The sequence below is a fragment of the Phyllostomus hastatus genome, unplaced genomic scaffold (assembly GCF_019186645.2).
Source record: "Phyllostomus hastatus isolate PE091 unplaced genomic scaffold, TTU_PhHast_1.1 phas_contig_58, whole genome shotgun sequence".
Lineage (NCBI taxonomy): Eukaryota > Metazoa > Chordata > Mammalia > Chiroptera > Phyllostomidae > Phyllostomus > Phyllostomus hastatus.
Genome location: NW_025333916.1, coordinates 41,947,569 through 41,966,626, shown reverse-complemented (window position 1 = coordinate 41,966,626; position 19,058 = coordinate 41,947,569). Strand labels below are relative to the sequence as shown.

Here is a 19,058-nt window from a genome sequence, read left to right as displayed (position 1 = left end):
TATTACATGGTTTCATATTTTAAATCACTGTGTAAGTATCTTCTGTTACAGGTCAATTCACAGCAGGGGCAAGCTTACAATAATAATGATTGCTTATGTTAAGTACACTTAAAGTCAGTAATGGCAAACCATTTCTAAATACGGGCTGCATACCAGTTATGTTTACAAATAGGTCCAAAATACTCATTATTCATTGCATTGCGCGTTAACAGCCGGACTCTCTGCGGCAATTCGTTCAGATGAATTTTTTTGAGGCAGTAAACGTCCACCCCTTTGATTCTCCCACCTTTGAGGAAATGGTTTTGCAGGTCTTATAAATATGAGTCATTAGTCTGACTACAACCTACAGCTCTCATTGGAAAGTCAGAAGATAAAACCAAGAGGTCAGAAAATAACATTATGATGACCTTTTCTTTTCCAGTTATCAGGAATCCCCAAAAGTTCTACCTATTCCTTCAGCAGCATGGCTACAAGTGGCAACCAATAAACCTGAGCAATTCCTAAAAATGCCAAGGAAACAGACCCAAGGTTTGGCCTAAGGGCTCACGACAGACGCATGTACAGGGTGGGAGTGGAGAGGGCAGCAGAAGCGAGGGGGAAACAAAAGAGGTGACCGGAGCCCGGAGGAGGGCTAAGGAAGGTGTTAATGCAAGGGCACTGAGCATCCACCCTTTGGGGGATGGATCATTCTTCAATGTCCACCTCATTTTTGCTGGCTTCAAATTTTAATTTTACTCTAATTTCCAACTACTGGACAGTGAGTAGGGCTAAATCCAGTAAGTTGGCACTTTAAAATCATACCATTATAATAAATGATGAAAAAATGGGGGTGATACCGATGATTCATACTGAAACAAAACATGACTGTTTTCTTTTCCTTCCATGGTTTTCACCCCCAAACAATCATGAAACTAGTAGACAATGTTTCAAAAACGTGTTTGAAAGGATATTTAGAAGAAACAAATACTGCAAAATGACCTCCACTCAACTCTCTCCACAGGTCTGGAAATGAGGCCACTGAGCAGCTCTGATCATGCTGCCTAAGCTAAGGGGAGACGAGCAGCAGTGTCAGGCAGGGGCTAAGTACACAGGGCAGCCGGCTTCCAATGGGGTCAACGAGGAGGTCCGCAGCAAGGGGTGGGGGACGCTGGGGAAACAAGGACACACCAGTTCTGCTCCGAGTTCCCTCCACAGTTGAGTATGTAGCCTCAGGCAAGCCACAGCTTCTGTAGACTGTTTCTCCATCTGGAAATGAGGAAGTCAGACAATATATTGCCCATACAAGTAACATGTGGTTTCTCTAAATGACCATGCCAGTTCACACTTCCAACCTTCTGCACAGATCTGCCCCCATCATCTAATATGTAATTTTCCTTCAAAACTCAACTGAAGGGTCCACCAGCCCCTCCAGAACTCACACCCTCCTCCTCAGGCCCCCCAATCCCATACATAAGGTTCTGGCCTTTGATCATCTGCCCCCTCACCTGGCCAGCCTCCTCCACCACCCTGGGCTCCCAAGGCCAGATGCCCCACAGAAGGGTGCCCACACAAGGGATCAGCCAGCACCCTTGGAACCTCCTCTGCTAGGGCACTGCAATGCTCATACCTCCCAGACCCTTCCCTCCCTGAAACCCGAGCCCTGTAAAATTTCCCAAAGGCTGAAAGACTAACTTTTAATACTGTCTTGAGGGCTGACAAGGTTTTTTTGTTTTGTTTTGTTTTTTAAAGACCTTGGCTATGAAAGAGCTTTGCTCATAAGACACCTAAAGTAATCACATTGTAAGCAAAAAGGGGCGGGGCACAAAAACCAATAATATCTCCGTTTCTAAGTAACAAACTACAAACAGAAAAGAAACAGTTGGATCATATGATCTCACCTTTAACAGGAACCTAATCAACAAAATGAGCAAGCGTGCAAAACATAACCAAAGACACTGAAATTGAGAACAGGCTGACAGTGACCAGAGGGGAGAGGGGAGGGGATTACAGGGGAAAAGGGTGAAGGGTTTGCAGGAACAACTATAAAGGACACATGGACAATAACAAGGAGGGGTGGAAGGAGGGGAGGAAGGTGGGGAGGACTAGGGTGGTACGGAGGGATGGGGGGAAAAGGCAGAAAACTGTACTTGAACAATAAAAAAATGTTGAAAAGAAAAGAAACAGCTAGGCTATTTCTTTCTTCATATATTCTTGGACAAGCACAGCTAGCTAGGACAATTTCTTCTGTGAGTCTTGTGAAACCTTTTTCTTAGAGCACACTTGAACTCACTGGGGAAAACATGGCCTTCCAAACAGCACGGTTCTTCTGGGCCATGGAGCTCAACTAAGGACAGCTGCTCTGGGGAGCAGATGGGCCGCTGGGGTCCGAACACTTGCATGTGGCCACCTGGTCTGCCAGTTATGGGTTCGGAGACCTGAAAGTCACACATCACTGCTGGTCCTCAGTTTCTTCTTCTGGAAAATGGGCATATCATTTAATTCTTAGAATCAGTGTTAGACAGCAAATAGCAAAGGGCTTTATAAATTGCAATCTGTCAAGAAAATCTGATTGTACTCTTGTTTAAAATACGCATTTTAAGTGACTGTACAATGAGCTGTGGTGAACTTACAGCTGTGTGGCCATCGTGACAGTTTTAGAGTTCCTGCCTCACTCCAACGTAACCCTCGTACCTCTCAGCAGGCAACCCTCTGCCCCCACTCCAGGCCAAGGTAACCACTGATGTGTCTTCTGTCTCTGCGGTTCTGCCTTCTTGAGAAATTTCATGTAAATGGAATCACATGATATGCAGTATTTTGTGTCCAGTTTCTTTCACTTAGCATAATGTTGGTGAAGTTCACCCTCTTGGTGGCATGTGTCAGAAGTGTGTTCCTTATTGCCGAATTTCATGGTATGAATATGACACGTCGTGTCTTGTTTATCCACTCAGCAGTTAATGGACACTTAGGCTGTTTGGGTTTTGGCTTTGAGGAGCAATGCTACTGAACACTGGTGTGAAGTCTTTGCAGGGACATATGTTTTCATTTCTCTTGAGACAGACAAGTAGAAATGGAATTGCTGGTTCATATGGTAAGCGTCTGTTTAACTTTTTAAGAAATTGCAAATGGTTTTCCAAAGTGACTGTACCATTTTATATTCCCACCAGTAATTTATGAAGGTTCTAATTTCTTCACATCCTCACCAACACATAGTAGGGTCAATGTCAGTCTTTTTTCATGATAGCCATTCTAGTAAGTGAGCAGAGTGACTTCACTGTGGTTTAAATTTGCACTTTCCCAGTGACTAATGATACTGGACATCTTATCATGAGATTATTTGCCCTCTAGATAGCTTACTTGTTGGAGCGTATATTTAAATCTTGTTATTTTTCAATTTGGTTGTTTGTGTTATTGTTAAGTTGTAAAAGATCTTCATGTGATCAGGTCCTTTATGGGGTTATATGATTTACAAGTATTTTCTCCTGTTCTGTGACTTTTAATTTCATTTTCATTTTCTGAATGGCATGTTTTAAAAAGCAAATTGATTTATCAACGTTTCCTTTTGTTATTCATGCTTTTTGTATCTTAGTTAAGAAATTTTTGCTGAACCCAAAATCACAAAGATTTTCTACTGCAAAATGACCTCTTTAAAAATATGTGAAATATAATTACATATGCTTATATGTAGTTACATACATACAAACATAAATAGAGAAAACCTAAATGGTTATACACGAAAATAGCAGATAGGTACCTATGTTTCAGAGAGTTTTATTTTCTTCTTTTTTGGCAGAGCACAGGAATAACATACAATAAAGTGGTTGGAAAAATGTTACACTCCAAACTGTAGGCTCCGCCTCACCCAGACAGTGAATATATAGCAGTCACGCGCATGTTGCACAAAGATATCATCAAAATGGAATGGCGAATTTCAGGAGCAAGGCAGCCAACTGTCAGGCTGCCTGTGCGCCAGAACAGAAGGGACACGAAAGACGCCCTGGAGGCTGGCAGGCCATTAGGGACAGGGGGCTCCTGGGACCCCAGAGAGCCTCATGGGAAAGAAACTACTAGTGCTACACTTCTGAGTGTAACAAACATCTGGAGGGGCTGACTGCAAGCTGAGTGCCGAGAATGCAAACTTCGCAGGACTGCAGCAAGAATCCAGAGGAACTGAGCAATGTGTTCAATGTTTTTTAAAGACACTTCTTTCCCTAAAGAGTACATTTCTGAAAGGAAAAATTGGTATGTTCTAAAATACGAGTACTTCTGTGTTAACAACATAGAGTGGCCAGAGAATAAACATTAATGAGTTATTATGGAGTGTGATATGCAGCTTTGCATGAATTAAATTTAATTGCAAATACAAACTAGAAGATCCCTGTTTTTGCCAGGAGCTTTTATCCTTCCATCTCTGGCTGATGAACAAAGGATACGAGACAGGTCTTCGCTGTGAACCTAATGGACAGCAGTCTTTACTTGTGAGGTTGCTGCAGTGCTGAGGAACTACTGTCTCCTGTCATGAAGATTTCTGAATGAAACAGTTAACTGTTTTGCCATGCTGATAAATTTTTAATCCCTGTTTCTCTGGATTACATGTTTTCTTTTCCAAACAACTTCCAGGCCACAAAAGACACAGCCGAGGAAGCCTTCAACGGGCGGGCTCCTCCAGCCCCACCGACTCGAGGCTCAGGCCCCGACGCAGACGTTTCCTACAACAATGTTCTTTGCACATCTGGCAACAGCTGACACTTCAGGACAACGAAGTTCTGTGCCCTCCCTAATCCGTGGGCACCTCCCTTTGGTCCACAAATACTGGCCTGCAGGAAGGAAAGCCTGGAAGTAGAGATTTGGAAGAGGGCGACGCCATGCCCACTGGGTTTCTAACAAGTCTGAGAAATAGCCCTGACAAGTGGTGCTAATAAGACACATGCAATGTTTATGTGCCACCAGGGCCTATTCCAGGCAGTTCACAACAGCAGGTGGTCTAATCACCATAGCAAACCTACGTGTGAGTACTTGACTATCCATCCCCACTTTACAGAGAAGAAACTGAGGCAAAGAGAGGTGATGTCCCCTGCCCAGGTCAGAGTCACTGCTCTAAAACCAGGATGCCCTCAGGACAACTCTTCAGGCTACAACACCGTGCCTGTTCTTTACCTCTGTGTCAAAAAGTCTGCCTGACAGTTGACTGGGAGATGGGCTCATCACAGTGCTCTTGTTTAAGACAATCTCTTCCCCAAATCTCTATCATCCATTTCTCCAAACCCCTCTTTAATTAGATATGTTTTCACCATACCTAAGGGCACACTCCCGCATGAGTCCTACACTGACAGTGCAGTGACCACCTGTCTGTGTAGCCCAGAGGGGCCCTGCTTACAGCTGTTACCTGTCATAAAGAAAAGCCAGCGGAAAGGGATCGAGCCACAGTCCTCTGCACCCACAAATGGAGAAGTGTTGGAGCCTTTTCTGCTGTGTACCCCACAGGCTTAGTAACCCAGAACCCAGAACGCTTTGCTCCCTCCACCAGGCTCCCAAGCTACATTGGCAGGAAAAAGGCAGGCCGCTGCCTTCCAAACCAATATTTCATGGTATAAGGTCAGGGTAAAATCTAGTAGCAGCAAAACCACAGATGATGCTCTTTTGGCTTCAAACAAAACACACAATCCAAACAAGCATTTCTTTCCCAAGCATCAGCCACTTTAAAAAGTCTAGAGCCACTGACTGGCAGATCCTAACACTTTCACCAAGGTCTAGAAATAGGCAGGGCACCCTTCAAGACCCTAGAAAGGGAGCTGCGGGGCTTCCTACCTTAGCTGCTTTAACTCAAACACACCAGATGTTTCCTAAGGTGCAAACTAACAACAAAATAATGAAAAGGGAAAAGGCACCAGTTCAGCTTTCTTTTGGGGGGCGGTGCGGAAACCCAGAAACAAACCAGAAAGTACCAGTTTTACTGTATAGCCAACTGGAGCACACTTTCCTCCTCCAACTCTGTGCTGCACTCCTCGCTTGTCCCACAGCCATCAGCCTGCACGCCCCTCACCCCCTGCTGAGGAAGTGACCAGGCCGGGGCAGCTTCCGGGCGATCCCTGAGGGACCCAGGCTCACGCTGAGGACAGGGACAAGGACGCCCTGCTCATGCCCCTGACTCTCCTAGACAGGGCTGGTCGCAAGTCCCTCCAGGACTGTCACATTCTGAGGATGCTGAGAGCACTGGTGGACGGTTCACAAGCAAAACAAAACTGTTGAAAACACTGCTTCTTACAATGTATTACTAGTACACTAAGAATACAAAAAGGTCATTTAAGCAGAAGATCTTTGTCTTCATAACATTATTCCATCATTAAATACAAAACTAGAAATATCCGACCAGAAAACACCTTCTACAGAACACCGCCCCCAATCCGATTCTGGAAAACCACTGTCGGACTGAGGTGGTGACTGCCAGGCGTTTGCAGTCCTGGGCAGGGAGGTGGGCCGGGGACAGGGGTCTGGAAACAAGGAATGAAGCTGTTTGTTTTCCCTCTTATTCTTATTCATTTTTAACAGAGATGCCAAAATAAATACTCCAGCATGTTACCTTCAGAGTGACCACCTCGGGAAGCGCTGGACTACCTCCAGCGCTCACTCCAGAAATGCCGCCAGCACGCAAGGCCATCTGGACGCCCTCTTTCCAAGGTGCCCATTGCTGCCTGTGGCACATTCTCTGGAAACTCTTAATGTTATTCTTTCAGAACAGATTAGAATTTGGGAATTAAGTAAATTATTCAGTGCCAAGTATAGGGAAATACAATAGTGAAACCTGGTTATTCCATTTAAGAAAAAGTTACAAACATACCTGGTGTTATCAGGTATATAATTCCTGCATTACATACCACTCCAAAACTCAGTAGCTCAAAATAAGGACTTTTTATTTCTCACAACTCCATGGGTTGACTGGACCGGACCGTTCTTAAAAATTATAAATAAAATCATAAATAAAAATGGTAAGTGACTAACTGGAGATACATCATTTTTGTGTGTACCAAGAGGAATCATGGTATTTAAAACTGTTTCAGCTTGTGGGTAGGCCCTTAGAATAAGCGAGAAATGCTGGGCTGTCTACATGCCACTTGCGCGGGGTAACAGGACTTTCACTTTTATCTTTGTCCCTAACATTATCACAGCAAAGTAAATGCGGCTGCCATTTTGGTCCATCTATACACACCAATGGGCTCAGATTTTCTATCACTTCTGTGTTTTTGCTTTTATTTATGTAAGTTTGTGATTTGAAGATAATCCATATTTTAAGAAAACTGGGCAATATATTCAGAGTTAATAAGTGAGAAGCAATTCACTAATCTGTTCAAAGTAAATCTGACTGTGTGAAGCAATAAAAAGAACCTCTCCCTTTACCCAAATAAGGCACAGTCTGGGACCATAGCTCCTCCCCTTCCAGGAAAAGGTCCTGTGATGACAGACAGCAGCTCCACTTAATCCTCAAAGCTAACAAACAGTGCAGCCCAACATCTTACAACTGCAGGACATAACATGAGCACAGTGTTGCACTCAAAATGCAGCGTACTTCCCTGCAATCAACTCAGTGTTAGAAGTCCTATTTAAAAACCTGGTTTAACTGTTAAAAATACTTCTATGGTATAGGTGCAATTTTAACTTTTGTTGTATGGTAAACAGAAGCAAAATCTTCTTAAATTAAAAGGAACAGGAGATCAGAAATAAGTTTTCTTTTTTGGATACATTTATCTTTGAAAGAACACTGATTTTTAAAACATTTACATATGGACATAAAATTTTTAGCTGACTTTGAAAAAGCAAAAACTCAGTTAACAAAAAAAAAGAAAAATTAACCCACTAAATGGTGATGTGTTCATATGCTGGTACCGATACTATCCTCTAACACCGGCAACAGCACCAAGCAGAAGCCCAGAGGAGTTCTCTTACTGGACGAATAGCTCGATTATGTACTAAGTTGGCCAAAAAGTTCATTTAGTTTTTTCTGTAAGATGGCTCTAGCAGTGCTTAGTGGTCTTTAACTTCATTTGAAACAATTGTGTTAGCCTGTATTGTGACAGGTGTCATATCAGTGCACATTTTTTTTGAATTATCAAAATTGGTGAATTTGTGTGCAGCCGTTTTGATATTGAAGATAAAGAAAATACGTAACATTTTTGGTGTATGCTTTATTATTTCAAGAAGGGTGAAAATGCAACTGAAACATACACACAAAAAGATTCGTGAGTATATGCAGAAGGTGCTGTGACAGACTAAACATGTCAAAGTGGTTTGTGATATTTCTTGGTACTACTGACATTTTGGCCAAATAATTCTTTGCTGTAGGGCTGTCTTATGTACTAGAAAATGTTTAGCAGCACCCTTGGCCTCTACCCATTAGAAGCCAATAGCAGGAGATAGTCAACATAAAATACCCAAATCAATCAAGTCATTGGTGAAAATGAAAAATGAGTCTTTTATTTTACAGAAAAAACTAAACAGACTTTTTGGCCAATCCGACACTATGAACCAAAAACCCAGTATCTTTCAGTTAAGATCACTCCCCTTACTGTATGTACTTCTGTCTTCCTCCCCCAGCAACTCCACAGCTGTCAGGTCCTTCACTCTCTACTTGCAGATACACCTACCAACTTCTAGGTTGATCCAGGACCACTGGGGAAATACTAAGCCCGACCCACTTAGTGAGCAGATAGATATTTACTAGACACTTACAACTGCCAACACGTCTCAGACCATGGGAGTCCAGACATGAAACAGACATTTAGTCCCTGCTCCCAGAAGCATACCTGTGCTACAGGGGAGACTAAAATGAAACACAATCAACGCAGGAAGTATTCAATTCAGGTGCCAAGTGCAGTGAAAGATTAAGGACAGGATCTATGCAGTGTCTCACAGGGAGTTCCCTGATCTGAGGGGTCAGAGAAATCTTCTTGCAAGTGGCACTTCACTATGAGCTGAGGATGGAGAAGAATGGGTGAGGGGTAGAGTGTGCTGAGGACAGGAGTGTCCTTCGGGGTCAGAATAAAGGTACTTACAGATCGAAGTGAGGGGAGAGCGGAGGGCAGGGCCGCCTGACTGACATACACACCATGCAAAGTCCTTAGTACACAGTGTCTGCCTCCCGGAAAACACTGTCTTCACGGAGGGACGGAATCTGGGGTCAGTCTGAATCACTGGCTTGTGGCAGGCACACTGCGATCATGACCCGCTCTCATCACTCAGTGAACTAACTGTGCTCTGACCCCTGGCTAATGCTACTTCAGGTGGGTCCCTTAACTGTGACCATGGACCTTGGGCACTCCGTAGCCACGCCAGTGCCTGCCGCATTCCCTCCCTCAAGTCTGCCTTGACCCACTCTAAAATGCCCTGTCCCTACCCCTTCTCTCCAGTTCCCCGTCTGGGCACACACACAGCAAGGAGAATGGTCAGGCCAAAGGCAAAAGACAGCTGAGGCTCTGCTCCAGGCCAGCACAACTCTGGTGGTGAGCGTGCCACCGCTGCACAATCTCGAGATCTGGGACAGAAGGGGGAGTGAGAGAGGCAGGGAGCAGAAAAAACAAATGGCAATGAGATAATTCCACAGCTCCAATGAAACGTCTCAAATATCCTCTCCATAAAGGCCAGTCAAAAGAATGACATCCGGAAGAGAAATAATCCTTAATCGCAACAGTCTCTTCTTAGTAAAAGAAGCTGGAACTTGGGTGACTGTGGGAAGGCAGCACATCATTATAATTTTCCAAGAACTAATAGGCTTAAATCATTCAACAAAGAATAATATTTTCTTGAAAGCAAGATAAGACAGTTTTGTGCCTTTCAAAAGAAAGACACCATTCAAAAGAATATTTAGCGATTCTGCCTTAATCCAAATCTAATAGTACCATTTTTTTTATTAAATCAAGGCAAATTCTATTTATATAAATACCTTATAACTGTCTTTAATGGAACATAGAAATATGAATATTTAACACCTTGAGATGCAGGTTTGGGGGTATTTTTAAGAAAAGGTTTTTCAATAGATTTTAATAAATTGAGAGAAGTACATGTCTAGAAAAGTTCTACCTTGCCACTATTCACAAAGATTTGAGTCTGACTGGAAGAATAATTTTGAAAACCAACTTCTGTCTGGGCAAGTACTCCCCAGGGCTCTGTGCCCCTTTGCCCCGCGGCAGCCAGTCTGATTCCGGTGGGTTCTGAGACTGCAGGCGGGGATAAGCGGGAGTGGTCCACGGAGCAACTGTGGGCTTGACCTGACAAGAGCAAGGAGGCCAAGAGGCTCCAAGAACCAGACCCCAGGTTTACCAACCTAGTCAGGGCCTAGCGCTGAGGCCCTTACACTCACGGTTCTGTGTCAGGAGTAGAGTCGCCCAAGCAGTGCAGCTCACCCACCGACTTCGTACAATGCCCCGGGTTCCCACCATCATAGTTCCAAATTAAAGTTGTGTTGTTATTTCCCGGAGTGTTCAGCGAGATGTAATTATGTTAAATGAGAATGTTAACACCTTAAATGAAAGGACTGGACCAAATGATCTGAAACCTCCTGAGTCTCTAAAACTCTGATTCTGCACTAAGTATAATGAAGTGCTGTGCAGAGAGGATGGGGCAAAGATGCTTCACCACATCAGGAAGAACCTCAGCAGCAGGGAAGGGCGAACAGGCACAATATAATGTTCGCCGAAGAAATCAAGTTAAGAGGCAAAGTGTACAATGTTACCAATTTCAATATATACATATTCTATACAACATGGAGATAAAGCACTGAAAGTGTGTACTTTAAACCTTTCACAGTGATTACCTTACAATGGAAAGATTACAGTGACTTATTTTTTATTGTTTTCTAAATTTCCACAATGCATATTGTTGGCAGACAATTTTCCAGGGGTCTCTTGAGACTCTACACCTCATGCCAGCAGAGGCACTGTCTTGGTTCCAGACCATCATTACAGGAATATTTTTACAACAAACAGACTTAGAACAGAGACAGCATCTCCGTCCAGAGCAAGGAGCAGTCATGCTTACAGTATCAGGGGTCTGGACACCCTGACTTCTGGGTTCTTCTCCTGTAACGCAAGCCACTACATGTACAAGTGTCAGCTGGCCCTGCACATCACCTGGTGGAATCAGGGCTTGGAGAACTGGTGCAAACAAAAAGAAAAGCTGATACCATGACTACTGTTACCACCATGAGTAATAAAAGTCCTTTATCTCAGACCCAGGAGTCTCCTGTCTTCTGCCAGCATCCATCAAACTACAGCAGGCAAGTAGGGTAAAAAACTCAGCCCTTTCAGAGATCTTTACAAATATGTACCGCTGATACCATCTGAGATGCTTAGGGTAGAGACATTTTTCTGCTGCTTCTAACCAAAATCCTTGACTAGTGATATACATAATTGCTTTAGGAATCAGATCTTCAGACATTCTTTTAAAAAAAAGCGGGGGGGGGGGGGGGTGTTAAGGATCAAGAGGAACCCTGCCTCTTCCAGATAGCCAGACAGCACTGGGCAGGACAACAGGACAGGACAACGCTGTTCTCGATCTTCCTGCTGTCCTACTCTGGAAGACACTGTGCCAGGAGCTGAGGAGAGAGCTGGGAACAGGACAAACCAGCACCTGGCAGCTATGTGTGTGACTGCTGCCACGTTCACGTGGAATGAAGCAGGACAAGGGGCTCTAAGACAGTAGGAAAGGGGGTCAGCTAGTCCAGCGGACCAGCGAAGGCTTCCCTGACATTCTACAGAGGGCATGTAACAGTGCGCACGCAGATTCTTTCCTCCTGGCAGGCAGTCTTCATTCAGAGTTTACAAAATGAAGAACTGGCACCAACGGACCACGCCTCCATTCTCCCAGACCAAGTATGTTCTGCAGGTGTAGATGAACAGTGTAGTGTAACTACAAGGTGAGCACTAAGCAGCAGACTGGTCTGCATTTCAAAACTATGGTCACCAAGAAACCAATTCAGAGTCACTGGAAGTTACCAATCATCAACCACAGCCAAATAGACTTTGATAACTTTTATATATAAAAATTTGGAATATTATCCAATGAATGGAACCTGCAAATGTAGCCGTGAGGCTCTTTAACAGTTCATATAGTGCTTCGTAGTTAGACGGCACTTAATAAACCAGAACAATATTAAGGGTTTTCTAAGACTACTGGACTCAATAGTCAGATCATCAAATTTACTCTCAATTTACTCATACTTCAGGTAAGTCACTTAAGCTCCCAGGCACTGGATACCTCATCTGTCCTAAGAAAGGACTGGAGCAGATTGTTATGACTTCCTAAATCCTAAAGGTAGAATAATTATTTTTAATTTTTTTACTTACTGATTTTTAGAGAGAACGAGAAGAGGAGAAAGAAACAGAGAAACATTGATTTGTCATTCCACTTACTTATGCATTCATTGGTTGCTTCTTGTATGTGCCCTGACCAGGGACTGAACCCAATGCCCTGGCATATCAGGACAATGCTCTAACCAACTGAGCTACCCGGCCAGCAATGCAGAATAAATATTTCAACTCATCAGATTCGCATATGGTGGCCTTGCTCCAATTTACAATGGAAGCGGCCTGAAGGCTATTACATTCCCCAACCACACAGCTGCCTAACTGGTTACAAAGCACTTTTTAGATGACAGACAGCGACTGACTTGTCTTGTTCTTGACAATGAGAATGAGATGATAGCGAATTATTCCATCATCTGAAAACACTACCTTGAACATAAAGAACTAGCCAGCCTCAGAACAGAGGATACCACTTTTATAAAAGGAAAAGGGTTCATTTTTAAGTGTTCATATTTTAAAAGAATATGTGAACAGAAGATCTGGTCAATGTGTCATCAGTTAAAAGAAAATATTTAAATTAACTAATCCTCAAATAAATTTAGTAATGTATCTTTGCACTATTCTGTCTGTGCCCACGGATATATTTTTTTCCTAAAGTAAAAATGTAAGCAAGAAACAACACTGCTTTGTAAACTGCCCGATGCACTAATGAACAGCAAACATCCCTCTGTGCCAGGGTGCCTTATGATTACTATAGTGGTACTCCACTACCTACATCATTTTAATGGCTGCATAAAAACATACAAAAGAACAGTGAATGTAAACTGTAACTGAAAAATTTTTTAAACATTTTAATCGAAAATATGCATCACACAATAAACATCCATTCAAAATTGTTACTAACAGATACTGCATGGAAATGCAGTTTACAGACGAAATTTCTAAACCTGAACTCCTGCAATGAGACTGATTACTGATACAGATTTCCGAGTTCCTTCCCAGCAGGGCCTCCCTGTCGTTCCTGCCGCCAGCAGAAAGCTTTCTAAAACACCCAGCGTTCTCCAAAGCTCTGGAGCTGGTAAGAACAAGGCCATATATGGCACACTTTCCTTCAACTATAATCACTCTCCTGCCTTCAAAGTAAACTGTGCCTTGCAAAGTGATCATTTCTAACTTGTAAGCCATCGTAAAAATAAATCAATACCACACTCGAGATTCAAAAACTTTGATTTTAAGGGCCATCCAAACTCCGCTGAGGACAGGTAATGTCTATGTAGACTTTCGGTCAATCAGTGCAACAGCCAAGCAGAGAAAGGTGGGGAGCCTCACTCCCCTCCTCCAATTCTGACCTGCAAATGCTCGTGGGAAGGCCAATGCTAGTGACTCAGTACAGTCCCATCACATCCTTTAAGAACTGCTTTACAGGCAATTCTCATTTATACCTATTGTCCCAGCATAGTTATGAACAACACTCCCTTTCATTTTAAAAAACATTCTGGTTTGCACAACAAATAATTTGGGAACCTCCAAGAAGTTACTGAGGTGCTTCCTTCATATGTGAGTGAAACCACCACGTTCACACCACTCAGTAAATGGAAGCGCTCTTTATTGTCGTTGCCATCAGTGTCATCGCTATGATCACAGATGCGAAGTACATTCCTCTTGTTTAAATACAACCACCTTATCTCTGAAAGTTGGATGCACCGTTCTTTCTGAATTTCCTTTCCTTTTTTTTCACATTGAGAGGCATGAACACCTAATTCTAGTTGGTATTACTTTTCTTAAATTCCTTCTAATTTTTTCCACATTTTTGATACATCACCCCCTAATATGTTTGGGTGGGTGAGAAAAAGAGAGACAGAGAGAGACACAGACAGAGAAGTGGGAGTGAGAACACATTAAATAATAATAAGCTCTATTTAGTGTTGTTATTGGATTCAAAGAGGTTACTCAACAAAAATCTAGAATTTGTGGGAAAGAAGCAGAGCCACTAGCTTACGGAAGACATACTAAGCACCACAAAAATTCTCTACAGTAACCATCTTTTCCAGTCTTCAACTTGAGACCGTGGTTTACTTTAATCCTAATTACTGTCTGCTTAGTCATCGGAGTGGGCTTCCTTACTCATTCCACCTGTGGTTTGTTTATCTTAAAAAACATTCTAAGTTACATTTTGTGTGCTACTGATGGAGGAAATGGACAGGTTGCTGTGGCCGGCTGGCAAATGGGGGTAGAAGAATATGCACACTGCCGGACTGGCAGGGGTTTGTGGTCGGTAATGTAGGGATTTCTAGAAAAGTCATTTCCATGTGTACGGGTACAGAGTGCAACATACATACATGCCAAGTAGGTCAGATTGTTGTTGTTTTTTGATAAATATTACAAGAACCTGAAAGTCCCAGCCTTACCCCACGAAGGAGGACCCAGATGCAGACGTACAGTGGGCAGGGCTGCTGGTCAGCACGCCACAGAGCAGAACCCCCTGTCCTGCATCCTTCCTCCTGGTGCGGGGAGGGGTCCCTGCAGGGGGTGCGGGGAGGGGTCCCTGCAGAGGCCGCGGTGCTCCACAGGCCGCGGCCCCCTTTCCAGGAGAACAGGCTGGGCTAGTTAATTAATTATATATGTATCAATCTCAGGGGAAGGGTACTGTTACCTAATTCAGGAGGGAAATCCTAGAACCACTTGTGTGGATACATGCTGATTAAATTACTATGCGGTGTTATTTAGCCTTCTTCTAAAAGCCACAGGTGTCAAATGAAGGGGCGTGCATGTAAATTTGTCCTGAGATACCTTGGAGTAGGTGAGGCCAGCCATTCACTTCTCGAGGAGGAATTTTTTAAAATCTGGGGAGTTCTCTGAAGATCGGGGAGCCAGGTATTTTGCAAAGGATTAGAAGTTCCACAAGTCACCGCCCCAGGGAATTGAATTGGTCTTCAAATGAGTAAATGAGGGGCAGACAGAAAAGGCAAATTAAAGAAGTATTTGTACTTAAGTCGCCGTGCCGTTCAAACAGGCGGGCACTGAGTAAACACACGCAGGTCCATCTGCAGGGCGGCCGCGAGCACGGAGCCCGGAGGGAGCCAACTCCAACCCTCCTCCGACTGACTCCGGGTACCGGCAGGTATTTTGCACACACGTGTTTTTTTAAGTGATCTCCCATGAACAAAGAGGTTCACCGATATTGCTTTTTAAATATTTGTGTAAGCGGTTGATTTTGTGAAGGATGACTCTTTCTTTTCAGAGTATGGCTGGTCAGACAAAGACAAACACCACGTGACTTCCCTCATATGTGGAATCTAATGAACAAAATGGACTAACCAGCAAAAGAGAGACAGACGCACACACAGAGAGCAGGCTGGCTGACGGGGGGCCGGGGTGAGGGGTTGGAGGGGGTGGGGTGAGATGGAGGACGGTAATGGGGGGATAAAATGTGATGGTTGGAGACTCGGCCTGGAGGAGTGAGCACACAATACAGTGTACAGATGATGTGTTGTAGAATTGTGCACCTGAAACCTGTGTAATTTTGTGAACCCGTGTCACCCCAACACATTCAATAAAAAGGAAAAAATGACATTTATGTTCTTGGTCACACCTAGGCTTCCTTACACGGTTGTGCAGTTTTCCCACTCACTGGACGGGGTCGGACCGTGCAGGCCTCCTCCCACCTGGCCCCCGCAGGGCCTAGGTCAGCCATGGCCCCTGGGCTGCAGGAAGCCTTCCCTTTCAACAGACTGCTTCTCCTTTATTCAAGAGTCAGAGCCCCTATTAGCCAAAGCCCATAAACTCTTCTTCACAGACCCATTCACTAACTACTATGTAAACTAGCTCTGTTGACCAAAGAAGGCCATTCGTCTGTGCCAGATATGAACGAACTTCTGAAGCCGTTCAAAACAGCAGCACCTGGCCCTCAGCAGTGCCAGATGAACTGCAGACCCTTTACCGCCTGGGCTGGCAGAAACAGCACAAAATACGCTCCCGAGGGCAAGGAAACGGACTGCACTCACACAGGGGCGTGGGTACAATGGAAGGTGGGAATTCTGTGGGCCACACACTGACATGATGAAGAGGAACTGGCATTTTTGTGTGTTTCAAGATTAATCCTTTTCTGCCCTCTCCAATCCAATGCTACAGAAATACGGGGGGGGGGGGGGGGGTGATAAAAGCTTCAAAAACATTCCATTTGGAGTTGGTCAGTAATTTTTGCTCAAATTTAATAAATACAGCACTAGGGGTGTTAGGTGCTGTGTCAAACCATGGCAGCAGAAGTGCCAGACGTCCCTGTGGTATTCAGAAGGAGACAAATGCCACCAGCCATGTACCGATGTCCTCACTCACTAATGCTTAGGCTTGCCATAGAATAATTTTACATGTAAACCCATTTTAAAATCTCTACAATAGAAAAAAAAATACTAACTTCAATACTAAAAATAGAAATAAACATAATCCCAAAGTCATGTGATTCCAAAACTCTTAAACCAAACTGCCAATTTGTATAAGTTTTTCAAAGGGGGAACCAGAGCCAAACTTGTAACATCTACAGTAAAAAAAAAAACCCAAGACCAACATTAAAGAATTATTCATGGAAAAACATTTTCACTACAATGAGCCAGAGCTCAACTACTAAAAATATATTTAATAGGCACATAAGTGCATGGGTTTATGGAAGTGTTCATTTCACAGTCTTTCCACTTGACCTGCATCACCAAATTCTCCCTGCCCGCGCATGCCCAGGCACCGAGGGATCGGATCTGCAGGATGAACCTGGGAACTGGTGAGAACAGCTGCAGAACATCGATGGGCAATAAGGAGGAAAACTGTATGAGACCGAAAGTTGTTACCAGTGAGCTTGCTTCCTCCTTCTCCCTCGAAACCTCTATTTGTAAGAATCAACAGTGACACAGTGGAAAACGAGGGCAGAAAAATTACTCAAAAATAGAAAACACCTTTCAGAACATTAGACTTCGCGTAAGGTGTGGGAAATAATGGGTACGATTTTATGTCACATAAAAAATAAACTGATTTATACTCGTGTCTACTAAATTATTTAGTTTGAAACAGTTACAGTTAAGGGGTTATGAGTATGGACAATGACCTAGGTGCAAATCACGCCCTTCCCTCACCTAAGCCCACACCTGAGTCTGCTTTCCTCTGTGCCTCCGTCTCCTCACCTGTGGAGTGAGGGTGATGGTGTACTTACCACTCAGTGGCGCCGGCCAGGAGGATGGCCCTGAGAACAGCGGGCGGCGCAGGGCCAGCACCCACGATGGGGGAAGCTGGCATCGTGGTTATTCTAAGGTCACTTGAAACTGTGTCACGAAAGATTTACTCAGATCCCCCAAGTGTACTGTTTCTCATTTTCGTCAAAATGTTTTTAAAACTCTCAGTGCGTGTGTGTGCGAGTAACCTAGCAGATGTCACGAATAAAACAGCACTGATCTGTAAAGTTTGTATTCACAAACCCTAAGTTACAGTCCATCCTGACGATGTTCCAGTGTAACTTCTCGGCTGGCGAGGGGACAAGTGAGGTTATCATTATGAAAAAAAGCAAAGACAGATTCAAGCTTCCTATCAGCAAATAACAGAGCAGTCTGCTCCCCACTCAGCCAGGACGAGCTCAGCAGCAGGACAAATGAAAACTTCAATGACAAAACACATTCGTCCTTGTAAAAAAGGGAGAAGCATTTGTTCTATTATTTTAGTAACTCCTTCCTTCTCTCCTTCTCCTATGTCTCATTCTGTGGTTGTTTTATAAGCAAATACATCATTTTAATAATCAGGAAACACCAATGTTAACACCTAAGTAACAATATCCCTTAAAGCACTGGGAAATACAAATTAAACATTTGAATCACCTTTTACTTAATCGATGTTCTATGTGGAACTGACTTAAAATAAAAATTCAAATGTCAAATCCCATTACAAATGTTCATTTTTGTTCATAAATTCCAAAACTCCAACAACAAAAGAAAACATAATTTGTTCGGATTAAATAAGACTGACCAGGACTGCTATACACACCCCCTGGTATAATAACTTTCAAAACAGATTCAAAGGTACTCTCTGCCCAAGAGCCAATTATTGCATATGCTGGATATTGTGCTAAGGACCGTGGGCAATAAAGCCAAGTCAAACAAAGCCCACGACATGAAGGTTTACAATTTCATAGTAACACAAAGGGAATGGCAATTCTCTTTGTACTGCTGAGCCTCAACAAAACACAACAACAACAAAGACAACCCAGTGACTCTTGTTTTTTCTTAAAAGTCCTTAGTGCCCCAATTAACCGGGCATCAACTTTGCAGTTGTTGCAGTACTATGCTATGTATCACAGTGGTGCATATAATACATTCCAGTACTCACCAACTTATTGTATTTGACATCATAATCAGACACATAAGAAAGACAGCCCACAACTGACATTCCATAAAATACTATCCCATTCCCACTAATCACTTTAGGCTGCTCTGACCAAATACCTTTTTCGTCTCATGACTTGCCCACACTGACGTATCCTGGTATCACCAAGCATTCGTGCTCTGTCTCATCTGCCCAAATATTACTTTTATAAATAAACATGGGTTTACCCACCATGAAAACAGAGTACTGGCCCTAGCTGGTGTGGCTCAGTGGATTGAGCACAGTCTGCGAACCAAAAGGTCACCAGTTCGATTCCTGGTCAGGTCACATGCCTGGGTTGCGGGGCCCGGTCCCCAGTAGGGGGTGTGTGTGAGGCAACCACACACTGTTGCATCTCTCCCTCTCTTTCTCCCTCCCTTCCCCTCTCTAAAA

General features: G+C 43.6%; 1 protein-coding gene across 10 annotated transcripts in view; it reads right to left on the bottom strand.

Annotated features, from left to right (window-relative positions):
- The window catches only part of TRIO (trio Rho guanine nucleotide exchange factor), a 325,844-nt gene that overhangs the window by 266,874 nt on the left and 39,912 nt on the right, over positions 1-19,058 (bottom strand). Inside the window, exon 1 of one of the 10 annotated variants that reach the window (XM_045848134.1) lies at positions 1,168-1,188. The exons of the other annotated variants lie outside the window; for them this stretch is intronic. The gene's annotated coding sequence lies outside the window, so the exon portion shown is untranslated. Of the gene's footprint in view, positions 1-1,167; positions 1,189-19,058 lie in introns of those variants that run through there. 10 annotated transcript variants of the gene reach the window in all.